Source organism: Macaca thibetana, chromosome 10, assembly GCF_024542745.1.
Source record: "Macaca thibetana thibetana isolate TM-01 chromosome 10, ASM2454274v1, whole genome shotgun sequence".
Lineage (NCBI taxonomy): Eukaryota > Metazoa > Chordata > Mammalia > Primates > Cercopithecidae > Macaca > Macaca thibetana.
In genome coordinates this window covers 31,191,229-31,214,674 of record NC_065587.1, presented here as the reverse complement: position 1 = coordinate 31,214,674, position 23,446 = coordinate 31,191,229, and the positions used below count along the sequence as shown (strand labels likewise).

The 23,446-nt window shown below is 50.0% G+C and overlaps 1 protein-coding gene and 1 pseudogene across 1 annotated transcript in view; both read left to right on the top strand.

Annotated features, from left to right (window-relative positions):
• Positions 1 to 23,446, top strand: part of THAP7 (THAP domain containing 7) — a 210,755-nt gene that overhangs the window by 21,242 nt on the left and 166,067 nt on the right. The gene's annotated exons all lie outside the window — the stretch shown is intronic.
• On the top strand, positions 10,347 to 12,410 carry LOC126964075 (sodium/hydrogen exchanger 3-like; annotated as a pseudogene).

Below are 23,446 nucleotides of genomic sequence, written 5' to 3'. Positions count from 1 at the left end.
CCCAGCATAGGCCGCTGTCCTGGCCTCCACCCACTGGAGCAACATCTGCCCAGGGGAGCCAGTGGCATGGCTGTGAGGAGAGGGGGCCAGGGCTTACCGTTTCTCAGGCACACCAGGGCTGGGAGTCGCTGCTGGGAGCCTGCTTGTCAGCCGCACATCGCCACGGCTGCAGGTAGCTCAGCCACACCTCCAGGACCTGTCGGGGAGGTGTGTGCTGAAGGCCCAGTGGCTGGGGCCAAATCCTCCAGTGGTCTGGAGGCCAGGTCCCCAGGCGGCAGCTACACTGACTCTTCCCACATCCCCCAGAGGGCGCAGGAGAGACACGCACAGCCCTGTGAGGTTTGGCGCTCTGTCGCTTCAGAAGCCAGGGTCATGGGCGGGCTTTTCCCAGCCCACAGGACCCAGTGCTCCCTGGTTGTGTAAGAGTAGAAACCCGTTTGACACCAGACAGATGGCACGGGGCAGGGCTTTGCTGTACCTGAGGGTTGGCTTTGGAAACTGAAACAGAAAGAACAATGTGACCTCCAAGGCCCCTCCTCTCCAAGGTCTCTGTGACAACATTTGTTCTCCTCCTTCATCCACCCCAGGGGACCTCCCTCACTGGGGCACACAGAGGACTCAAGCCTGCATGAGATGGAGCCGACACTCCTAGCTCCGAACAATGGGTCCAGGGGCCAGTGGCCAAAGTAATGCTGCAGAACAGGTAGAGTTTCTGCTGGACGAACCTCGGGACAGCGGCCTGCAGGGGAGGGGAGGGTCCCACTGCTTGCACAGTAAGGTGGCCCTGCCTGGGGCTCCCATTAGCAAGGGTTGGCTCTGCCAGGGGAGAGCACTGGGCACCTCTGAGAGGTAAGAGCTTGTTTCAGCCCCATTTTTCAGAGGAAGAAACCAAGGTTAGGGAACATCCCAAGGACACACCCAGCATGCAGGCGGCCAAGCCATTGCATCCCCTGCACACAGCTTACCTCAGCCCCACACAAAACAGCCCACTCTGCCAGCCCCAGTGGGCCTGGGAGTCAGGACCACCCCAGCCCTTCTCCTGACAGGGGTGGGGAGGAGCAAGTGACGGCAGCGTGATGGGGCCTCTTTGGCCAGTCTGGAGAGAGAGGCTCTGGGAGCCAGAGACCAGCCGGCAGCCCCACCAGGCTAGCTGAGAAGGCACCTGTGTCAACCTCCAGAGGCCTCACAGTGAGCAGGGAAGGATTCCCCTCACCCTGCCCCCCATGCCCTGGGGAGAGGTCGCTGTGGGCAACACCAGAGTGGGGGAAAGAGGACGAGACACTGAACGCCTCCAGGGGGCTGCTGGTATGGGAGTGGCCAAAAGGTGAGGTCTGCTCTGGCTTCAGGCTGTTGGCAAAGGTGTGCAGGTGCTTCAGTGGCAGGCGCACCACCATTATGTGCTCCTTGGTGGGCATGAACGATTCCTCGGTGGAGGAGGAGGGGTCAGGGCCTGGGAAGGGCTGCAGCACGTGGCCTCCAGGTCTGACCACATCCTGCCCTGGGGCAGTTGATCTGCCTCCACACAGGAGGCACGAGCCAGGCAAAGATTGGGGCCACCACTGTGCCTGGCACCCAGCGGATGTGCCTTGCACTGCTTGGTCTGAACTGCGGCCAGCTTGTGGTAGGGAAGTGCTTGGCCCAGCGCCCGCACAGCCCACCTGAAGAGGACTCGCTGAGACAGACACATCTGCTTCTGCATCGCTGCATACCCGCAGTGGGTGGCACAGGGCCATGGCCCGCCACATTGTGCCCTTGGCCATTGCTGCCTATCTTGATCCTCAGGGCAGGAGGAGGCGGGTGTCACCCCCAAGCTCTGGGTCCAGGGTCTCCCAGGTAAGATGGCTGAGGCCAGGAATTCGAGATAAGCTTGGGCAACATAGGGAGGCTCTGTCTCTACAAAACTTAAAAAGTTAGCTGGGCATGGTGGTGTGTGCCTGTAGTTCTAATTACTCAAGAGGCTAGGGTGGGAGGATCACTTGAGCCCAGGAGTTCTTGGCACAGTGAGCTAGGATCGTGCCACTGCACTCTAGCCTGGGTGACAGAGTAGTACCTTCGCTTTCCTCCCCAATTCCTTCCAACTGCTCCTCATTCTGGACACAGCTAGGTAAGGGCTCAGCCCAGGAGAATCCCTGGATATCAATTCCTCTGTTGCCCACAGACTTGTGGTCAGGAAAATCCCAAGACAAGAACACAGTCAAGCTAACAGGCCAAGCTTTAGATTTACAATGTACAAGCAGGATCCTGGAGACCTACACCCGTGAGGAAAGCCTTTTTGCTGGCCGTGGGCTTTCTCTGGTTGCTCAGCATTGGGAGGGCAGGTGGGAGCATCAAGAGTGGATGAGGACAGGGGAACGGGGCACTGAGTCCAAGTGGACATGCTCACCTCTCCATGCTTACCCCCAGCCCTTTGGGCCTCAATCCATCTGTGATGCTGAGGCTGGTGCAGGGCCCGGCCTCTGGGTATATCCTGGGATGCTGCAGACCCCGCATGGACCACTGCTCACATCATTGCCCACTCAAGTCTCCCCGTCAGGAAAATGTCCCCACAGGTCCAGGTGACACACCCCACAGATCAGTGATTGAGGCTGAGAATGGAGCTATAGGGTGGGAGGTATTTTCTTTTTTTTTTTTTGAGACAGAGTCTCACTCTGTCACCCAGGCTGGAGTGCAACAGCATGATGTCGGTTCACTGCAACCTCTGCCTCCTGGGCTCAAGGGATCCTCCCACTTCAGCCTCCCGAGTAGCTGAGACCACAGGCACACACCACCACACCCAGCTAATTTTTCTTTTCTTTTCTTTTTTTGTAGAGGCAGGGGTCTTGCCATGTTTCCCAGGCTGGTCTCAAACTCCTGAGCTCAAGCAGTCTGCATGCCTTGGCCTCCCAAAGTTCTGGGATTACAAGTTTGAGCCACTGTGCCCGGCTATTTTCTTCTATCTAGCTGTATCTTTAAATCTTTGGGCAATGAATTTGCATTGCCTTGGAAGGAAGGAGAAAACCAGTCCCTATACTACCTGACTAGAAGGGCACCAGCGGGTGGGAAGTCAGACCAGCGTCCTTCTCCTCCAGTCTCACCCCGGCCCTCCCTCCCATCCTGGCCTGGGATCCTGAGCCATGACATGCTCCCTCAACTCACGGGAGGGGACGGCATCCACATGGGAACTGGGAACCTGCCTTCCCTGCGGGTGCACTTACCCAGCCTCACCTGGTCCTTCCAGAGGGTCTGGAGGGGCTGGTGTCGGGCCCTGTCCCTGGCAGTCACATGAAAGCCTCAGGCTATTTTCCCACAGGTTTGCGGAGCCACAGATTTCTCTCAGCTCTGCACCCCTCCTGGGCCACAGTCCCACGTGGAGTCCCTGGCCACAGTCGTACCTGCTTGCTTCTTAAAGATGTGTCCCCAAAGCCCCACATTTCCCACTGGGCCCAGCCTCACAACACCTCAGCTCACCCCTCCAGGACCTCCCTGGTCACCCCTACTGCCATGGGGGTTACTAGATGCTTCCTGGACACTGCCCTCCCTCCCTGACCCAAGTCTTCTCCAGTGGCTTCCGCAGAACAGGGATGCCACCACATGCTGTGGTTGCCACTCATCCCACCGGCACTCAGGCCCCCCATGTTTATCCATCCTGTGCTCAAATTCCCATTCAATCACGTGTGCTCCTTCGCAGGGTGAACGGGGAAGGCCCCTGGCTGTGGGCACGGCTCATCCCCCGGGTTCTCACAGACTCGCTAACTCTGTCGTCTCCGAAATCCCCCATGGGCCTGAACTCTGCTTCACTGACCTCAAATCCATCCATACACTTGTCATTTGTGCCTAGGCAGACCATGACCTCTATGAGGTCGCTACCTATTCACATCCCCCTCTGGAGGTGTCTACGAGTGGCCGAGGCTCCCTAGGTGAAGGCGGGGCCCAGGCCGGGCCATCAAGGACTGACAGCCTCTGTGGGCTATAGGGCCAAGCTCCAGGTCCTCGCCAACCCCCTGCCTCACACACAGAGTCTCACAGAACCTCCAGCGTGGGTGACAGTTCTGAACAGGGCAGCACCCACATTACTGCAAGTCCCAGGCCTCTGTGTCTTCAGCTCCTTCCTGAGCACCAGGCCCTGCAGAATGGGGGTGAACTGGGCCACTGCAGAGGCCTCACGACTCCAGCTCTTCAAACCAGGGCCAAGCAAGGAGTCTCAACACCAGAGACCTTGGGACTCCTCCACTGGTGGGGAGCTGGCCAGTCCGGGCCACGTGCCTTGTTCTGCCACACAGCCACACCCCACCCCCACAAACCGGGCCAGTCTGCAAAGCCAAGGGCCAGGCCAGGCTGGAGGCTGATCTCTGCCTCCCGCAACACAGGGGCTTCGCTCTGCCTGAAAGTAGCTTCTGTTACCCGCGGCTGAGCCCAGCCAGCCCCTTGCTTTGCCAGGCACGGACACGCACTCTGGGCAGGGGAAGGGAATCAAGGAGCGCAGCATGTTCTTGGTAGGTGTGGAGGGCCTGGAGGCTGGGCTGCAGGGGGCTGTGGTGGGCACTGGAGACAGAGTCGGTAGTGCAGAACCTCCACCTGAGACGGTGAACAGAGAGAAGCCGGAAGAGGCAGAAGAGGAGAGCATGAGAGGACAGGGTGGGGAAGGGGAAACATGGGACCGGACATAGGAGGGGGAAGTGGAGAAAGCAAGCAATGAGAACGAGCCCAGAAGTGAGGAGAAAAACGACAACAAAAGCGTGGTCAGTGACCATCCAAACAATTGCAGTCCCAGCAGCCGCGGCCAGCGCAGCACCCTCCTCGGCAGCCAGGCCAGGGCTGTGGCGGCACTCTCCTCAGCCTTGGAGGCTGGGGGTGGATAGACCCTCCAGCTCACCGGGGTGGCCTCTCAGTGTCGCTGAGGCCTAAAGGCCTCACTAGCTCATTGGAAGGGCCCAACTCACCGCCCTTCCAGATAGGACCCGCTCTCCCCAGTGACTCTGAGGCCACACTGTGTGTGCCATGTGCACACCACAGCCCTTCAAGTGCTCAGGGTCTTCTCTGGGACATGCTGTCAGCCACCAAGGCCTCAAGATCCCAAGGCCCAGAAAAGAAACTGTCAAAGCATGTTCCAGGAGAGGGACTCTGCCCAGAGAAGACACATATGTAATTGACTGGATTTCCCTGGGTTATTTTGAGAAATTTATCAAATTTGCATATGACATGATCAATTCCTATGTGTCTAAAACCCAAGCAATGTCCCCTCCCTGAGTGGATCTCTCTGAGAGCTGAGGATGACGACAGGTCCCCAAGGGTAGCACAGACAGGAGCACAGGCTCAGGCCCCCAGGTCCTGCCCTCCACACCCCCAAGTCTGGAGGTCAGCCGAGGTGGTGTGTGCATCAGCTCTGACTCTAGGAGGCAGCCTCTCCTAATGCACCAGGAACTCCCACCCTCCAGATATGGAGGGCTCCCAAGGGCAGGAGCCCCCGAGGACCTGGCCACAGCCACACAGACTCAGAGGCAGCAGGAAACAAGCTAAGCTGGCCCCCAGCCAGGACCCTCCAATCTACCGCCCCGCAGCGCTGCAGCATCCAAAGCACCCCTTCAGCCCAGCACAGCCAGAGCTGGCCTGGCGCATATCCTGCCTCATGAGCGCCATGCCTCCTGCCCAAGCAGCACGGCCACTGGGCTCCACACAGGAGAGATCAGGACACACCTGCTAGATGCCACAGCACACAGAGCAGAGCGGGAAGGAGCAGGGCAGGAAGGTGTCGCCTTCACAGCCTTCCTCTATGCCAGACCTGGGGCTCAGGCAGGAATCAGACACAGTTCTCCAGTGTGTCTCTGTCCTCGCTTAAAGGAACACAGTGGCCTGTGGGGCCGTTGGCCATCTTTACGGCCCACAGGGCCACCAGGGAGCAAGCACGCACCTTGGATTCAACTAGTGAGAGCAGGGCAACCCCGGGAGCCTCACTTCCTGCATCTGGAAATAAGGGCTAGCAGGGACGGGCAGGGATTTCTGTATGGCAGGTGCAGCATAGGCCTGGGCAAGCGGCAAGGGGCCTTGGGGGACACGGACCTCCACAGCTGCCTTTCTCTGACTCCTACCCACTCAGTTTTCTCACATTTTGTTTTTTGTCTCAACTGGAAGAGGCAAAAAGTGGAGCATCTCTGGGCACTTCGTCCCACCACTGCAAGTCATTCTGAGCAGGGCTCACCCGACCCAAGGTCTGGCCAAGAGGAAGTGAACATTGGGAAGAAGGGAAAGGCACCTCCTGCCCTCTGCAGGGACAACCCCCTGCCAGTTCCCTTGGCCCGTGAGGACACAGAATCCTCACAGGCAACAGCCCAGAAGAGCCTTTCTGGTTGGCCCTTGAAAGTAGGTGTATTTCCACTCACTCAGTAGGCAGAACCAGCAGACAAGAAGGTGACACAGTGCAGCGGCCCCTGCCCCTGCCAGGTCAAGCCACATGCAAGAGCGCTGAGCAAGCGCCCTAGGGCCCCAGGGAGAAGCGGGGCCCTGGGAACAAACCAGGCCCCCAGGCACCAGCTAGGCACACGCAGCAAGTCTGCTCTGGAAGCAGGAAGGGCACTGCAGGCTCTGTGACTCAGGAGGCCCAAGATGGGGTCCCCAGCTTTTCCTCGTTCTCCTTCCAGGTGATGCCGAGGGTGAGGATTTGGGGGAACCTATGCTCTGAGAGATCCTTCACATGGCAAAGCATGGGGCCACAGAACTGGCTGCAGAGACTGTGGCAGAGGCAGGCCCACAGCTTTTCCCCAGAACCAAAGAAAAAGTGACAGGAGGCTCTTCTGTAGTTTAACTCCATCACCCACAGGTCCTTCATTCTGGAGAAAGCCCTCAAGAATTTTGTCAGCAACAAAGCCAAAGTCTCCCAAGCACACTGATGCACAGACGCCATGGGCACCAGACTACAGGTTGTGTGCCTAGGGCACACTGCCCAGAGAGGGAGCGGGGAGAGGCGAGGCGGAAGGGGAGGAAGCAGGCCAGGCTGCATGTAGGAGGGCGCCAGGCCCCCACACACCATGAGTACAGCTGCTTGCTCATGCTCTGGAGGAGGTGGAGGAGGTGGGGGAGTGGGGGGCGGACAGGAGGCTAACAATGGTGCCACTACGCTGGGCATGGGTCTGCCCCGGGCCATCACTTCATGGCAAAACACAAAGGCACTGCTGATGGTGGAGGAGACACCACTATTGTTTAATTGTTCAGTTTTTTTTTTTTATTAAAAGAGATGGGGGGGCTGGGCACGGTGGCTCACGCCTGTAATCCCAGCACTTTGGGAGGCCGAGGCAGGTGCATCATGAAGTCAGAAGTTCAAGACCAGCCTGGCCAAGATGGAGAAGCCCAACTCTACTAAAAATACAAAAATTAGCCAGGTGCGGTGGCAGGTGCCTGTAACCCTAGCTACTCGGGAGGCTGAGGCAGCAGAATCGCTTGAACCTGGGGGACAGAGGTTGCAGTGAGCCGAGATCACATCATTGCACTCTAGCCTGGGCGACAGAACGACACTCTGTTTAAAAAAAGAGAGAGAGAGACAGGGTCTCACTATATTGGCGAGGCTGGTCTCAAACTCCTGGCCTCAAGCAATCTTTCCCACCTCGGCCTCCCAAAGTGCTAGGATTATAGGAGTGAGTTCCCACGCCTCGTCCGGTTCAGATTCAGTTTTGCAAGATTCTGGAGATTGGATGCACAACAACGTGAATGTATTTAACACTACTGACTGTACACTTGGAAATGGTTAAGACAGTACATTTTATGTTATGTATATTTTACAATTACAATTTTTTTCTTAATTAAAAAAACAAGAAGCATTAATGCTTTGGTCCAGGAAACAGCAGAACCTTCCAGTTCTGTCCTGTAAGCCTGTGTCATGGTCTCCTGTCCTCTTCATGGCCAGCACATCCCACTGTCCACACAGCCAAGAGCTGTCTGGGTATCATGGTCCCCTCTGTGAACAGGGGCAATGGTTCCTACCATTCTAGCACCTGAGGCTGCTGTGAAATGGTTTGGAGGCTTCAAAAAGCACAGCACTCCACATACTAGGAGTTATGTCTGAGGTCGGAGACAGAATCCTGTCTTATCTACATACCAGGCATCAACAGCAAGGCTGTGGCTACCAGATCAGTCCTAGGATCCAGTATCAGAAGCAGCACCTGCCAGATCTCTCCAAGGTGTGCTCAGAAGACACAGCCAGGACTCAGGGAGCGAGCCAGCCCACACCATTGTGAGAGGCTGGAGCCTCCTGGGAAAACAAAAGATTCTGTCACCTACTATTTGGATCCCCTGAATCAACAGAAGGCCTGTGGAGGCTGCACAAACCCCTCACCATTCCATGTCACAAAAGTGCTACTGGGGCAGTGCTGAATATCCACATGATGGTAATCATAGGAAACATCTCCAACACCACGAGAGAGGGACACCGAGAGACTCTGCAATGATCATATCACCATGAGCCAAATGAAACAACTCCGACGGAGGGGGGTCCTGGGATGAAAAACACCATCCATGGCATGTAAGTTAGGTGGGTAGGCAGATTTATTTTCATGTTTTCTAAATGTCATTGCAGAAAAATACCAACAATTTAGAATCAGCCCCAGGCTGAGGGGCCACCTCTGGGACTCTGCCCCACATGGTGGAAGGTGGCTGAATAGTTTCTTTTGAAACAGAAGCTGAGACCAGCTCAGTTCTCACCTGGAGCAGAGTTTCTGACCTCCAGACCTCCTGGGAGGCAGGGTCTGCACTCACAGACGTCTGATGACAGACGTGTCGCTTCAGGAGGCTAGTGTGTGGAGGCTGTAGGAAGCAAAGGACATGGCTGGTGTCCTGAGGGAGATACGGAAACAGGCCCAAGTTAGGGGCTCCCACTGGCCAAGCCAGAGGCAGTCTGGACATCAAAATCAATGACAGCAGGGACGTATCACAACTTGTTCAATTGCACAATGTGCAAACTTCACCGCCGCCCCCGATCCACACGGATATACCTGAATAAACAAACATCATAGAGAAAAGTCTTCCCTACCACAGAATGACCACTGACCCAGTAATCAATACAGGAAGAATGAAGTTAGAGAACCACCACTTGGCAACTGCCCTATTAATAGGTTATTTGGTCAAGAATTAAGTGAGGCCAGGCATGGGACCTGCATGAGGCCAGGTGTGAGACGCCTGAAATCTCAGCACTTTGGGAAACCAAGACAGAAGGATCTCTTGAGGCCAGGCATTTGAGACCAGCCTGGGCAACACAGTGATGCCCCCATCTCTACAAAAACATTAAAACATGAAATAGCTGGGCATGGTGGGGTGTGCCTATGGTCCTAGCTACTTAGAAGGCTGAGGTTGGAGAATGGCTCCCTCCTTGGGCCTGGGAGTTGAGGCTACAGTGACCTATGATGGCGGCACCATCTGCACTCCAGCCTGGGGTGACAGAGCGAGACTCTGTTTCTAAAAAAATAAGATGTCCAGCCTGGGCAGCATGGCAAAGCCCTGTCTCTACAAAAAAAAAAAAAAAAGTATTCAGGTGTGGTGGTGCACCCCTATAGTCCCAGATACTTGGGGGGGCTGAGGCAGGAGGGTCACTTGAGCCTAGGAGATTGAGGCTGTCATGAGCCTAGATCATGCCACTGCACTTCAGTCTTGAGTGAGAGAACAAGATCGTGTCTTTTTTTTTTTTTTTTTTGACTCTGTCGCCCAGGCTGCCAGGCTGGAGTGCAGTGGCGCAATCTCGGCTCACTGCAAGCTCCGCTTCCCGGGTTCATGCCATTCTCCTGCCTCAGCTTCCCGAGTAGCTGGGACTACAGGCGCCCGCCACCACGCGTGGCTTTTTTTTTTTTTAATATTTTTAGTAGAGACGGGGTTTCACCTTGTAAGCCAGGATGGTCTCAATCTCCTGACCCCGTGATCTGTCTGCCTCAGCCTCCCAAAGTGCTGGGATTACAGGCATGAGCCACGGCGCCCGGCCCCAACAAAACTTTATTTGCAAAAACGAGTGGAGCACCACATCTGGCTCATGGGTGGTAGTTTGTTGTCCCTTTCTCTTGATGGAACAGAAAACAATGTGGGAAAATGAGGGCACTGATGACTTTAAGTCAAAAGTGATACAGAAGAACTTTGAACTAAAAAAAAGTTTTAAGAATATCTTACTTTGATGATATTTTATCTGTGTGTACTTATAAAAGTGACATCTGATTAAAAAACAAAACAAGGGGACTGCCATCAGCAACAGCCCCAAAGCCCCGTGGGCTCCTTGCTGGGTTGTGAGTTCAGCAGCCCCAGCGGGGTGCATCAGTCAAGCACAGCTGGGACTCCCCACAACATGTGTGTCCCAGGCTGGCATTGAGACACAGCAGTGATGTTGCTGCGGGGGGCTGCCGATGGCACTGGTGCTGGTGCTGGGGTGGCTGCTATGGGTGAGGGGGTGTCAAGGAGGACCACAGTAGTGTGCATGATGTGAGCCAGAGCTCCCAGGTGGTCGCCTTTGAACGGGCCAATGTCCAAGACCTGTATATGATTGTGCTCTGCATCCTTGAGGCCAACCTGGCCAGGACTGGTTCTACCTGTCCCACAAGGTCACCAGCATGGTCCCTGAGAGCGCCCTGCTCATCATCCTGGGCCTGGTGCCGGGCAGCCCATCTGGGTGGCCAAACACATAGCATCCTTCATGCTGATGTCCCCCATCATGTTAGACACCAGCTACTTCATCCCCAACAGGCTCTTCTTTGGAAACCTGGGCACCATCCTGCTGTACAAGGTCATCAGCACCATGTGGAATACAGCCACCACCATCCTGTCCCTCTATGGCATCTCCCTTAGCAGGCTCATGGGCAACCTGCAGATAGGGCTGCTGGACTGCCTCCTGTTCAGCAGCCTGATCACCACTGTTGACCCGGCAGCTGTCCTGGTTGCATTTGAGGAGGTTCATGTCAATGAGGTCATGTTCACCATCATCTTCAGGGAGTAGCTACTGAATGACTCTATCATTGTGTTTCTGTACAATATGTTTCAATCTTTTGTGACACTGGGTGGTGACAACGTGATCAGCATGGACTCTATGGAAGGTGTAGTCTGTGGTGAGCCTGGGGGGCCCGCTGATGGGGGTGGTCTTTGCCTTTCCGCTGTCACTGGTGACCCACCTCACCAAGCACGTGCACATCATTGAGCCTGGCTTCATGTTCGTCATCTCCTACCTGTCCATCCTGATGTCTGAGAAGCTGTTGCTGGAGGCCATCCTGGCCATCATCTTCTGTGGCATCTGCTGCCATAAGTATGTGAAGGCTAACATCTAGGAGCAGTTGGCCACCACCATGTGCTACACCATTAAGATGCTGGCCAGTGGCACCAATCCCATCTTCATGTCCCTGGGCATCTTAGCCATGCACCTGCTCATCTGGATGTGGAACAGGGCCTTTCTCCTCCTGCACTGCCCTTCACCTTCATGTGCCGACGCCATCAGTGTCATCCAGTCCTGGCTCCTGGACTGCTATTGGACGGTGCGGCTGGAGATCATAGACCAGGTGGTCATGTCCTATGGAGGCCTGCATGGGGCCATGGCCTTCATCCTGGTCATGCTTCTGAATGGAAACAAGGTCAAGGAAAATAACCTGTTTGTCGGCACCACCGTCATCATCTTCAGGGTCATCTTCTGGGGTCTGACCATCAAGCCCCTGGTGCAGTGGCTGAAGGTGAAGAGGAGTGAACATCGGGAGCCCATGCTCCATGAGAAGCGGCACTGCCACGCCTTCGACCACATCCTCTTGGCCATCAAGGACATATCCAGGCATATCAGGCACAATTATCTCAGAGAGATGTGGTCCCACTTTGACAAGAATTTCCTCAGCGGAGTCCTCATGAGAAGGCTGGCCCAGAAGTCTCCAGATGGGATCCTCAATGTCTTCCACAAGCTGAACCTGAAGGATGCCATCAGCTAAGTGACCAAGGGAGAGTGCCTGAGGTCCCTGGCCTTCATCAGCTCCCCAAGTGCTAATAATGTGGTAAACGTGGACTTCACACCACGATCGTCCACTATGGTGGTCTCTGTCTCCTACCTCCTGAGGGAGAACATCAGCGCCGTCTGTCTGGACATTCAGTCCCTGGGGCGGCATGGCAGAGCATCTGGTACGGGGAGCACACGGTCATGCACCACATGCTGCAGCAGTACCTGTGCAAGCCGGGGAAGGAGTACATGCATCGCTACAGCCACACCAGCTGAGGACAAGAAGCAGGACTGGGATATCTTCCACAAGTCCATGAGGAAGTGCTTGGAATCCTTCAAGTAGACCAAGCTCGGGATCACCCAGAACAAGAAGGCAGCCAAGCTGTACAAGCCAAAACACGACCAGAAGTGGGGAACTCCCAAAGCTCTGCGCCCACTCCAGTAGAGCCGCACTAATGCCAACCCAGGCCAGGGCCCGGGCCTCAGCGGCCATCCTGTGCTGCTGAACAAAATGAATTTGCAAAAGTGATACCCTAGACAAGGCTCCAGGCCCCTCCCAGCCCAGCGCTTCTCCCCGGGGACGGTGGGGTGCGTCCGCAGTGCCAGGACTCTGGGCGTGACCCTAGAGTGGATGCAGGCCCAGCAAGTAGCCCAGGCTTAAGTGCTATTTTCAGGTCCTTAGCAGTTTGTTGAACTGCTGGGTCACCTCGTGGGCTGCAGGTAAACTTGCAGCCCAGCAAGTTTGCTCAGCACTTGTGGGTTTAGACTCCTTGAACCAGCATCTGCCCCCTTTCCCTCCCAGTTTCCATCCTGCCCTCGCCAGCTCTGGAGGTGGCAGCTCTGGGTGGCTGCCATGCAAATGCCTCTTCTGGATCTGGTAGCTCAAGCGGGGATGGAGGGATGAGGCCTGAAGTGACCTTGAGGTCATTTAAATTTTCTAAATTAGACAAAACAATTTTTTTAAAAACCCATATTGCCATGCCTTTTTTTTTTTTTTTTTTTTTTTTTTTGAGACAGAGTCTTGCTCTGTCGCCCAGGCTGGAGTGCAGTGGCCGGATCTCAGCTCACTGCAAGCTCCGCCTCCTGGGTCTACGCCATTCTCCTGCCTCAGCCTCCCAAGTAGCTGGGACTACAGGCGCCTGCCACCTCGCCCGGCTAGTTTTTTTTTTTTTTGAGATGGAGTCTCGCTCTGTTGCCCAGGCTGGGGTGCAGTGGCCAGATCTCAGCTCACTGCAAGCTCCGCCTCCCGGGTTCCCGCCATTCTCCTGCCTCAGCCTCCTGAGTAGCTGGGACTACAGGCGCCCGCCACCTCGCCCGGCTAGTTTTTTGTACTTTTTAGTAGAGACGGGGTTTCACCGTGTTAGCCAGGATGGTCTTGATCTCCTGACCTCGTGATCCGCCCGCCTCGGCCTCCCAAAGTGCTGGGATTACAGGCTTGAGCCACCGCGCCCGGCCTAGTTTTTTGTTTTTTTTTTGGTAGAGACGGGGTTTCACCGTGTTAACCAGGCTGGTCTCGATCTACTGACCTCGTGATTCGCCCGTCTCGGCCTCCCAAAGTGCTAGGATTACAGGCTTGAGCCACTGCGCCCGGCCTCCCATGCCTTTTAAAAATCAAAAACACGTACTGTTTCTTTTCAGTGTAAGCAGTTTTAATTACGTACCAGGGGCAGAGTCTACGATACAAGACAGAACTGCAGATAAAGTCTCTTTCCAACATAGTTAGGAGACATGGCTCACTCCACCTGTTCCAGGTGTCACTTAGAAATCTAATGAATGGCTCTAAACCAGGTAAACTAAACAATTTTCCAAAGTCAAAGAAGCAGTTTATGACATTAAAGCACTTAGCCAATTTAACCTCTGACTTAATTTAGAACAAATGTCTAAACTTTAAACTTTTTTTTTTACCAATAATTTTAAAACTGTATTTCCCAAAGAATACTTAAGTCATGTGAAATAAAAGGCATGAGAGTGTCTATTTTTCTTTTTTCTTTTTTTTTTTTTTGAGACGGAGTCTCGCTCTGTCACCCAGGCTGGAGTGCGGTGGCCGGATCTCTGCTCACTGCAAGCTCCGCCTCCCAGGTTTACGCCATTCTCCTGCCTCAGCCTCCCGAGTAGCTGGGACTACAGGCGCTCACCACCTCGCCCGGCTAGTTTTTTGTATTTTTTAGTAGAGACGGGGTTTCACCGTGTCAGCCAGGATGGTCTCGATCTCCTGACCTCGTGATCCGCCCGTCTCGGCCTCCCAAAGTGCTGGGATTATAGGCTTGAACCACCGCGCCCGGCTGAGAGTGTCTATTTTTCTGACAAAATATTTAAGAGCTTTCATTTTCCTTTAATCCAATTAATTAGAGCTCCTTCATATAAGCATCACACACACTTCTAGACAGGAGAAGATCTAGCAGTTGTAAGTTTTTTTTTCCCATCTTATGACTTTCTGACTTGTCCTGTATTTCTCTCTTTCCTAGTCATTCTACTTTAGGACAAGAATTTGCCATACAAGATGCTCTCTCACATAAAATGTCTTTCCTTCATAACTTATCTTATCATAAATATATCTTCATATCCACAACTTTTTCTTTTTCTTTTTTTCTTTTTTGAGATGGAGTTTTGCTCTTGTTGCCCAGACTGGAGTGCAATGGTGTGATCTCTGCTCACTGCAACCTCTGCCTCCCGGGTTCAAGTAATTCTCCTGCCTCAGCCTCCTGAGTAGCTGGGATTACAGGCATGTGCCACAACACCTGGCTAATTTTGTATTTTTAGTAGAGATGGGGTTTCTCCATGTTGGTCAGGCTGCTCTCGAACTCCTGACCTCAGGTGATTTGCCTACCTCAGCCTCCCAAAGTGCTGGAATTACAGCGCTCAGTTTCCACAAGTTTCTTTAGATCTCTCTCCTCTACTAATTTCTGATGGCCCCCCAAATCAAAAAGGTCAGATAAGGCAAGGCAAAACAGAGTAGAGCCTTAGATTTTTTTTTCTCTTTTTTTTTTTTTTTTTTTGAGACCGAGTTTCACTCTTGTTGCCCAGGCCACAGTGCAATGGCACCATCTCGTCTCACTGCAGCCTCTGCCTCCCAGGTTCAAGCGATTTTCCTGCCTCAGCTTCCCGAGTAGCTGGGATTACAGGCACGCACCACCAAGCCCGGCTAGTTTTTTTGTATTTTTAGTACAGACCGGGTTTCACCATGGCCAGGCTGGTCTTGAACTCCTGACCTCAGGTGATCCGCACCCCGGCCTCCCACAGTGCTGGGATTACAGGCATGAGCCACAGGGCCCAGCGGAGCCTCAGATTTTGAGAGGGACCTTTCTGCTTACAGTTCTTGGGGTTCCATGAGGAAAACAGAGAAACAGAGGTTTCTCCTAAAATGGAGTCTGCAGCACCTTCTGTTTTTCCCAGGAGTCCCAGGTTGTCAGAAACTACCTTAGGTCCTCTCATATGAGCATCAAGAGTGGCAAGAAGACAGACTAGGGAAATAATTCAGTCAACTGAGAAGAAAAAGAAAACCTTAGTACTGCTCCCATTGTAAAGATGGATAAACTCAGGCACCATGCATACTGTATGGAACCCGCCCAGGCAATGCAACCCGGGATAGCGTGCCCAACCTGCCCCCGCAGCGAGCAGTGCACTCCCAGATACCACACCTACCCTGCTGCCTTTTCTACCACTCTGGCCACACTCCCGCTGTGGGCTGCCTTCCCAGGCTCTCGCGGCTGCAGTCTCCACGGCCACCACAAACCACAGCAAAGCCAGCCACGCTGTCACAGACTCACGTCTCCAGCATCCAGCAGGTGTCTTCCTCTTCCCCTTCCCCTTCTCTAAGCTGAGCACCAAGCAGCAGGGCACGAAGACACAGAAGAGCCTGGTAATAGCCTGTCTCCTGACCCCCTCAGCCGGCTTTATATAGGGAGGTTTTGCAACTGAATTCCCAGACTACATGTTCTGATTGGATGAGAGAAAACCTCTAGGCCTACTCTGATTGGACTTTATTATCATGTTCTGATTGGTTGGCTAAAGAATTGCTCTCATCCAATCAGAACGTGATAATAAAGTCCAATCAGAGTAGGCCTAGAGGTTTTTCTCCCATCCAATCAGAACATGTAGTTCAGGACACAGTGGTATAACTTCCGTATATAAAGCATGCTGAGGGGGCGGTCAGGCCATTCCGGATTCTTCTGTGTCTGACGCTCCAGTAACTCCCGCCTGGCTTAGAGGAAGAAGAGGCCAAAGGAGAAACACCTGCCTTATGCCCGTTTGTGGCACCGCGGCTCGCCTTGCTGTGATTGGTGGCCACAATGAAGACTGCAACCTGGCCTGAGCGGTAAGGAGAACAGTTTTTGGGTAAATGGAGGGGGAAAAGAGGGTGGTAAGTGGAAGGAGTAAAGAGAGTGGTAAAGGGGGTAAAACGGCGGCGAGCGAGAGGGAGAGAAGGTTTTGTGAAAAGACAGTGGGGAGGGAGAAAAGTTTTTGGGTGGATGTAAGAAGAAAAGAGGGTAGCAAGCAGGAGCCGTAAAAGATGGTGGGGAAAAGAGTAGGGGAAAAGTTTTTGGGTAGATGGAGGGGGAAAAGAGGGTGACAAGCAGGAAGGGGGGAAAGGAGGGTTGGGAAAACGACAATGGAAAAATAGTTTTAGGGGTAGATGGAGGGTGAAAAGAGGGTGGTGTGTGGGAGAGGGGCGGGAGTGGGGAAAAGAGGTTGGTGAGCAGGAGCGGGGAGAAGGCTTTGTGAAAAGATGGTTAGGGGGAAAGAAAGTGAGGAAAAATGTTTTTGGGTAGATGAGGGGGAAAAGAGGGTGGTGAGTAGGAGGGGACAAGAGTGGTGAGCGAGGGAGACAAGGTTTTCCAAAAAGACTGTGGGGGAAAATGTTTTTGGGTAGATGGAGGGGGAAAAGAGAGTGACAAGCGGGAGAAGCAAAAAGAGGGTGGTGAGTGGGAGGGAGAGAAGGTTTTGCGAAAAGATGGAGAGCAGAAAAGAAAGATGGTGCAGAAAGAAAAAAGGTGGGTAAAAAGCTTTTGGGTAGATGGAGGGGGAAAAGAGTAGCAAGTGGGAGGAGAAGAGAGGGTGGTGAGAGGGATGTAGGAAAGAGGATTGGGAAAAAGATGATGGGGAAAATAGTTTTGGGGTAGATGGAGGGCAAAAAAAGGGTGGCAAGCAGGATAGGGGAAAGAAGAGGGCGAGCGGGAAGTGGGAAGGGCTTTGTGAAAAGACGGAGGGGAAAAATGGGGGTGGATGGAGGGGGAAAGAGGGTGGCGAGAAAAGTGTGGAGAAGGCTTTATGAAAAGACAGTGGGGAAACGTTTTTGGATAGATGAGGAAGGAATAGAGGGTAGCAAGGAGGAGGGTAAAAAAAACGATGGGGAAACAGGTTTTGGGTAGATGGAGGGGGAAAGGGTGGTTAGCAGCAGGAGTAGGAATAGGGCTTTGGGAAATAATGGAGGGAAATGTTTTTGGGATTATGGAGGAGCAAAAGGCTAATGAGAGCGGAAAGGGGTAAAAAGAGGATAGATAAAAACAGTGGGGAAAGTTTTTGGGTAGATGGATGGGGAAGAGAGTTGTGAGCGGGAGAGTAGAGAAGGTGTTAGGAAAAGACGGTGGGTAAAAAGTGGTGGGGAAGAAGTTTTGAGGTAGATGGAGGAAGAAAAAGGATGGCGAGAGGGAGGGGTCTGAAGGGGGTCAGGAAAAGAAGGCGGGGAAATAAATGGTAGGGGACAAAGGTTTTGGGTAGTTTTTTTTTGATTTTTAAATCAGATTATTTGTATTTTTGCTTTTGAGTAGTTTTTGAGTTCTTTATATATTTTGTATATTAATCCCTTGCTTGATGCATAGTTTGCAGATACTTCCACTCTCTGGATTGTTTCTTCGTTCTATGGATTGCGTCCTCTGCTTTGCAGAAGTTTTGAAGTTTAATGTAATTCCATTTGTCTATTTTTGCCTTTTTTGTTTGTGCTTTTGGTGTCTATTTGAAAATTCCTTGTCCTAACCAATTTCATAAAGCATTTTTCCTATGTTTTCTAATCTAATATTTTCATAGTTTCAGATCCTATATTTAAACCTTTATTTTAAGTTGATTTTCTTACATGGTAAGATAACGGTCTAGATTTATTCTTCTGCCTGTGGGTGTTGGGTTTTCCTAGCGCAGTTTATTGAAGAGATTGTCTTTCCCGAATGTGTGTTCTTGGTGCCTTTGTTAAAAATGAGGTGACTGTAAATGGGTGGATTCATTTCTCAGTTCTCTATTCTGTTTCAATTGTCTGTGTGTCTGTCATTTGTGTCTCTCTGTCTCTTTGTCTCTCCCTGCCCCCCCTTTTTTTTGCCGGTACCATACTGTTTTGGTTGCTATAGATTGTAGTGTATTTTGAAATCAGGTAGTGTTATGCCTCCGGCTTTTTTCTTTTTTTTTTTCTTTTTTTTTTTTTTTTTGAGACGGAGTCTCGCTCTGTCGCCCAGGCTGGAGTGCAGTGGCGGCTTTTTTCTTTTTATTCGACATTCTTTTGTCTATCTGAAGATATTTTGCATTTCCATGTGAATTTTAGTATTTTCTTTTTTGTATTTCTATGAAGAACATCTTTTGTAATTTAACATGGATTGCATTGATTTTGTAAATCATATATTGGGTGACATAGATATTCTAACAATATTCTTTCTAGCGCGTGGACATTGGATAACTTTCTTTTTACTTGCGTCTTCTTTAATATCTTTTATCAATGTGTTTTATAGTTTTCATTGTGGGATCTTTTGCCTTTTTGGTTAAGTTTATCCCTAGGTATCTTTTTTTTTGGTGAGTACTGTTAATTAAATAGCTTTCTTGATTTTTCTTAGGTGTTTCACTATTGGCTCATGGGTGTGCTACTCGTTTTTGTATATTGATATTGTGTCTTGCAGTTTTACTAAATTTATTATTTCTAGTAAGATTTTTGTGGAATCTTTAAGGTTCTCTTTTATAGGATCATGTCACCTGAAGACAGAGAAAACTTGACTCCTTTTTTCCCAGTTTGGATGCCCTTTATTGCATTCTCCTGCCTAATTGCTCTAGCTAGGACTTACAATACTATGATGAATAAAAGTGGTAAAAGTAGCCACGCTTGTTCCAGATCTTAGAGGAAGAGCTTTTAAATTTTCCTCATTGATTATGTTAGCGGTGGGTTTGTCATATATGGCCTTTATTGTGCTGAGTAATGTTCCTTTTGTATTCATTTTGTTGAGTTTTTATCACGAAGGAATGTTGAATTTTATTTTTTTCAGCATCCACTGAAATGATTATATGGTTTTTGTTGTTGATTTGCTGAATATGATGTATCACATTTATTTGTGTTTATTGAATCATCCTCATTTTCCTCAGATGAATCTCACTTGATCATAGCAGATTATCTTTTTATTGTATTGTCAAATGCAATTTTCAAGTATCTTGTTGAGGTTTTTTTACATCTGTGTTCATCAGGGATATTTGTGTGTGGTTTTCTTTTTGTGTTGTGTCCTGGTCTAGCTTTTGTGCCAGGGTAATGCTCGCCTTATAGAACAAGTTTGAAAGTATTCCTTCAAGCCTGTAATCCCAGCACTTTGGGAGGCCGAGGCGGGCGGATCACAAGGTCAGGAGATCGAGACCACAGTGAAACCCCGTCTCTACTAAAAATACAAAAAATTGGCCGGGCGCGGTGGCGGGCACCTGTAGTCCCAGCTACTCAGGAGGCTGAGGCAGGAGAATGGCGGGAACCCGGGAGGCGGAGCTTGCAGTGAGCCGAGATCGCGCCACTGCACTCCAGCCTGGGCAACAGCGTGAGACTCCGTCTCAAAAAAAAAAAAAAAAAAAAAGAAAGTATTCCTTCCTGTTCATTTTTTGGGGAATATTTTGAGCAAAATTGGTATTTGTTGTTTTAAAAACGTTTAGTAGAATTCAGCAGTAAGACCATGATTTGTGTGTTTTTCTTCAATTGACAGGAGACTCTATTACTGCTTTAATTGCATTACTCATTATTCGTTTGTTCAGGTTTTTTATTTCTCTATCATTCTATCTTGGGACTTGGTTATATGTCCAGAAATTTATTCATTTCTCCTAGATTTTTCAATTTGTATATAGGTGTTTTTAGTAATCTCTTACAATCCTTTGTATTTTTGTGTAATCAACTGAATGTCTCCTTTTTCATCTCTCATTTTATTTCAGTTTCTTTTAGTCTAGTTAAAGCTTGTCAATTTTGACTTTCAAAAAAACCCCAGCTCTTGGTTCCATTTGACTTTTTGTATTTTTTTTAGTTTCTATTTTTTAATTTTTTTCTCTAATCTTTATTTTTTTTCTACTAATTTGATTTTTCTTGTTTTTCTCATTACTTAGTGTATTGTCAGGTTGGATATTTGAGATCTTTCTACTTTTATACTGCTGTGTTGACTTGTTTACCCTTATATAATTATCTTTCTAGTTTTTCTTTTTTTGATTTAAAGTCTATTTTATCAGATACAAGTATAGCTACTCCTGCTTTTTTTGTTTCCATTTGTGTGGGATATCTTTTATCATCCCTTCACTTTCAGTCTAGGTATGTCTTTATCGGTGAACTGAGTGTCTTAGGCAGTGTCTAGTTGGGTCTCGTCTTTTAATCCATTCAGCCATTCTGTCTTAGTTGGAGAATTTAATTTATATACAAGGTTATTACTAACAGGTAAAAACATACTATTGCCATTTTTTACTTGTTTTCTGATTGTTTTGCTACGCTTTTTCTTTTGTTCTCTCTTCTTTCTTCTCTCTCTCTCCTTTCTTCCTTTCTTTTCCTTGCTCTTTCCCTTCCTTCCTGTCTTTATTTGTAGTGAGGTAATTTTCTCTGGTAGTGTGTGTTAATTCCTTGCTTTTTATTTTGAGGGTGTCTATTACTGATTTTTGTTTTCTTTTCACCATGAGGCTAAACATAATTATAACAAGTTATTTTTAACTGAAGAAAACTTAACCTTGATTGCAAAGAACAAAAAAGAAACAAAAAAAATTTACCTTGTAACTCTATCCCCCGAAACACACACACGTTTTGTATTTGGATGTCTTTCAGTATGTTTTTATATTCTGTAAACCTTGAAAAATTGTTGGGTTATATTATTATTTTTAACAATTTTGTATTCTAGCCTTTATATGAAAGATACAGGTTGCTTACACATCACAACTACAGTATTATTTTAAATTTATCTGTGTACTTAATTTTATTAAGGAGATTTATACCTTCAGATGGTTTCTTGTTACATGTTAGCATCATTTTCTTTCAGACTGAAGAACTCCATTTAGCATTTCTTGTAAAACAGGTTTGGTAGTGATGCATTTCCTCAGCTTTTGTCTGGGAAAGTATCTCTTCTTCATTTTTGGAGGATGTATATTTGTTGGGTGTGGTTTTTTTCATTGGTATTGTTTTTCTTAAGCACACTGAATATGTCATCCCACTTCCCCCATGGGAGGGAGGCCCCCAGCCTGTTTAATTTTTGCTGAGAACTCTGTTTCCTGACATATCAAAGGTTCTCCATATGTTGTTTGATTCACTTCTCTTGTTGTTTACAGTATCCTCTTTGTCCTTGACATTTGGAGTTGGATTATTATATGCCTTGGCATAATCTTTTTTTTTTTTTTTTGAGACAGAGTCTCTCACTCTTGTTGCCCAGGCTGGAGTACAGTGGCATGGTCTTGGCTCAGTGCAACCTCAGACCTCCTGGGTTCAAGCGATCCTCTTGCCTCAGCCTCCCAAGTAGCTGGGATTACAGGCACCCACCACCACACCCAGCTAATTTTTGTATTTTAGTAGAGATGGGGTTTCACCATGTTGGCTGGGCTGGTCTCGAACTCCTGACCTCAGGTGATCCGCCCGCCTCAGCCTCCCAAAGTGCTTGGGATTACAGGCGTGAGCCACCAAACCTGGCCACCTTGGCATAGTCTTATTTGGCTTGAATCTACTTGATGATCTTTGGTCTTCACGTACCTGGATATTTATGTATTTCTCTTGAATTGGAAAGCTTTCTGTTATGATCTTTTTGAATAAGCTTTTTTATCTTTCTCTGCTTTCTCTTGAAGACCAATGACTCTTAAATTTGTTCTTCTGATGCTGTCCCATTTCCTAAGTCTTTTTCATTCTTTTTATTCTTTTCTTTTTTCTCCTATTGTGTATTTCAAACGGCCTGGGTGACCTTACTGATTCTTTCTTCTGTTGGATCAGTTCTGCCGTTGAGGCCCTCTCATACATTTTTCAGTTCATCCATTATATTTTTTCAGCTTTGAGGTTTCTGTGGTCTTTTAAAATTATTTCAATCTCTTCGTTAAATGTTTTTGATAAATTTCTGAACTACTTTTTTATATTTTTAAAATTTCATTGAGTTTCCTCAAAACAGCTATTTGTTACTTCCCTCTCTGAAGAGTTTCACATCTTTCTCTCTCCTAAGTCACTGGTGACTTGTTAATTGTTTGGTGCAGTCATACTTCCCTGAATATTCTTTTTTTTTTTTTTTTTTGAGACAGAGTCTCGCTCTGTCGCCCAGGCTGGAGTGCAGTGGCGCGATCTCGGCTCACTGCAAGCTCCGCCTCCCGGGTTCACGCCATTCTCCTGCCTCAGCCTCCCAAGTAGCTGGGACTACAGGCGCCCACAACCGCGCCCGGCTAATTTTTTGTATTTTTTTTAGTAGAGACGGGGTTTCACCGTGGTCTCGATCTCCTGACCTTGTGATCCGCCCGCCTCGGCCTCCCAAAGTGCTGGGATTACAGGCGTGAGCCACCGCGCCCGGCCACCCTGAATATTCTTAATGCTTTTGGGCCTATGTTCCTGCCTGGGAATTGAGTAAGTCGGTATTTATTCCTGTCTTTGTACTCTGGTCTTGTTTGTACCTGTCCTCCTTTAGATGGTCTTCCAGAAATTCCAAGGGTACTGACTGTTGAGTTCCCTAAGCCTGTGGTCACTGAAGCTGTTTCAGCATCAGGGTGCCCTAAGCTCAGGTTCACTGTGACTCTTGCAAGATTGAGGTCCCGGAGGCGCCTAATGGACTTGGAGAAGATAAGGGAGGGGTTCCCTGGGTTCCCAGCCAAAGTGTTTCATTCACTTCCCTCTTCTTCCCATTGGAAGGAGCCTGGGTATTGAACTTTGTGGATCTGGGAGAAGGGTGGTTTGGGTACTCCCATGGCCACTGCAACTGGCACCACATACCCAAAGCCCACAGCCTCTCGGACCAGAGCAGCACTGGGGCTTGTCTGAGTCCTGTGGCCACTATTGCCTGACGGCTGCTGACTTATTTAGGCCATATTAGTCTACTGGTGGTGAAGCTGGCCAGTGTTCAGGCCCATCCCACCAGGGCAGCAGATTCCCTTCTGCCTCCAGGTGGGTCTAGAGGTGCCTGGGAGCTCCTGCCTGGGATCAGGACCACAGTGTTCTGTCTGATACTGTGTCCACTGTGGTGGAGCTGGGACTGGGTTCTCCTCTTTCCTGCAAAGGAAAGGAGTTCTCTCTGCACTGCACTACACTGCCTGGAGTTGGGATTAGGGTAACACAGGCAGCCCTGTGCCCACTGTAGCTGATGTCACATATGAAGCCCACAGCCTCCCAGA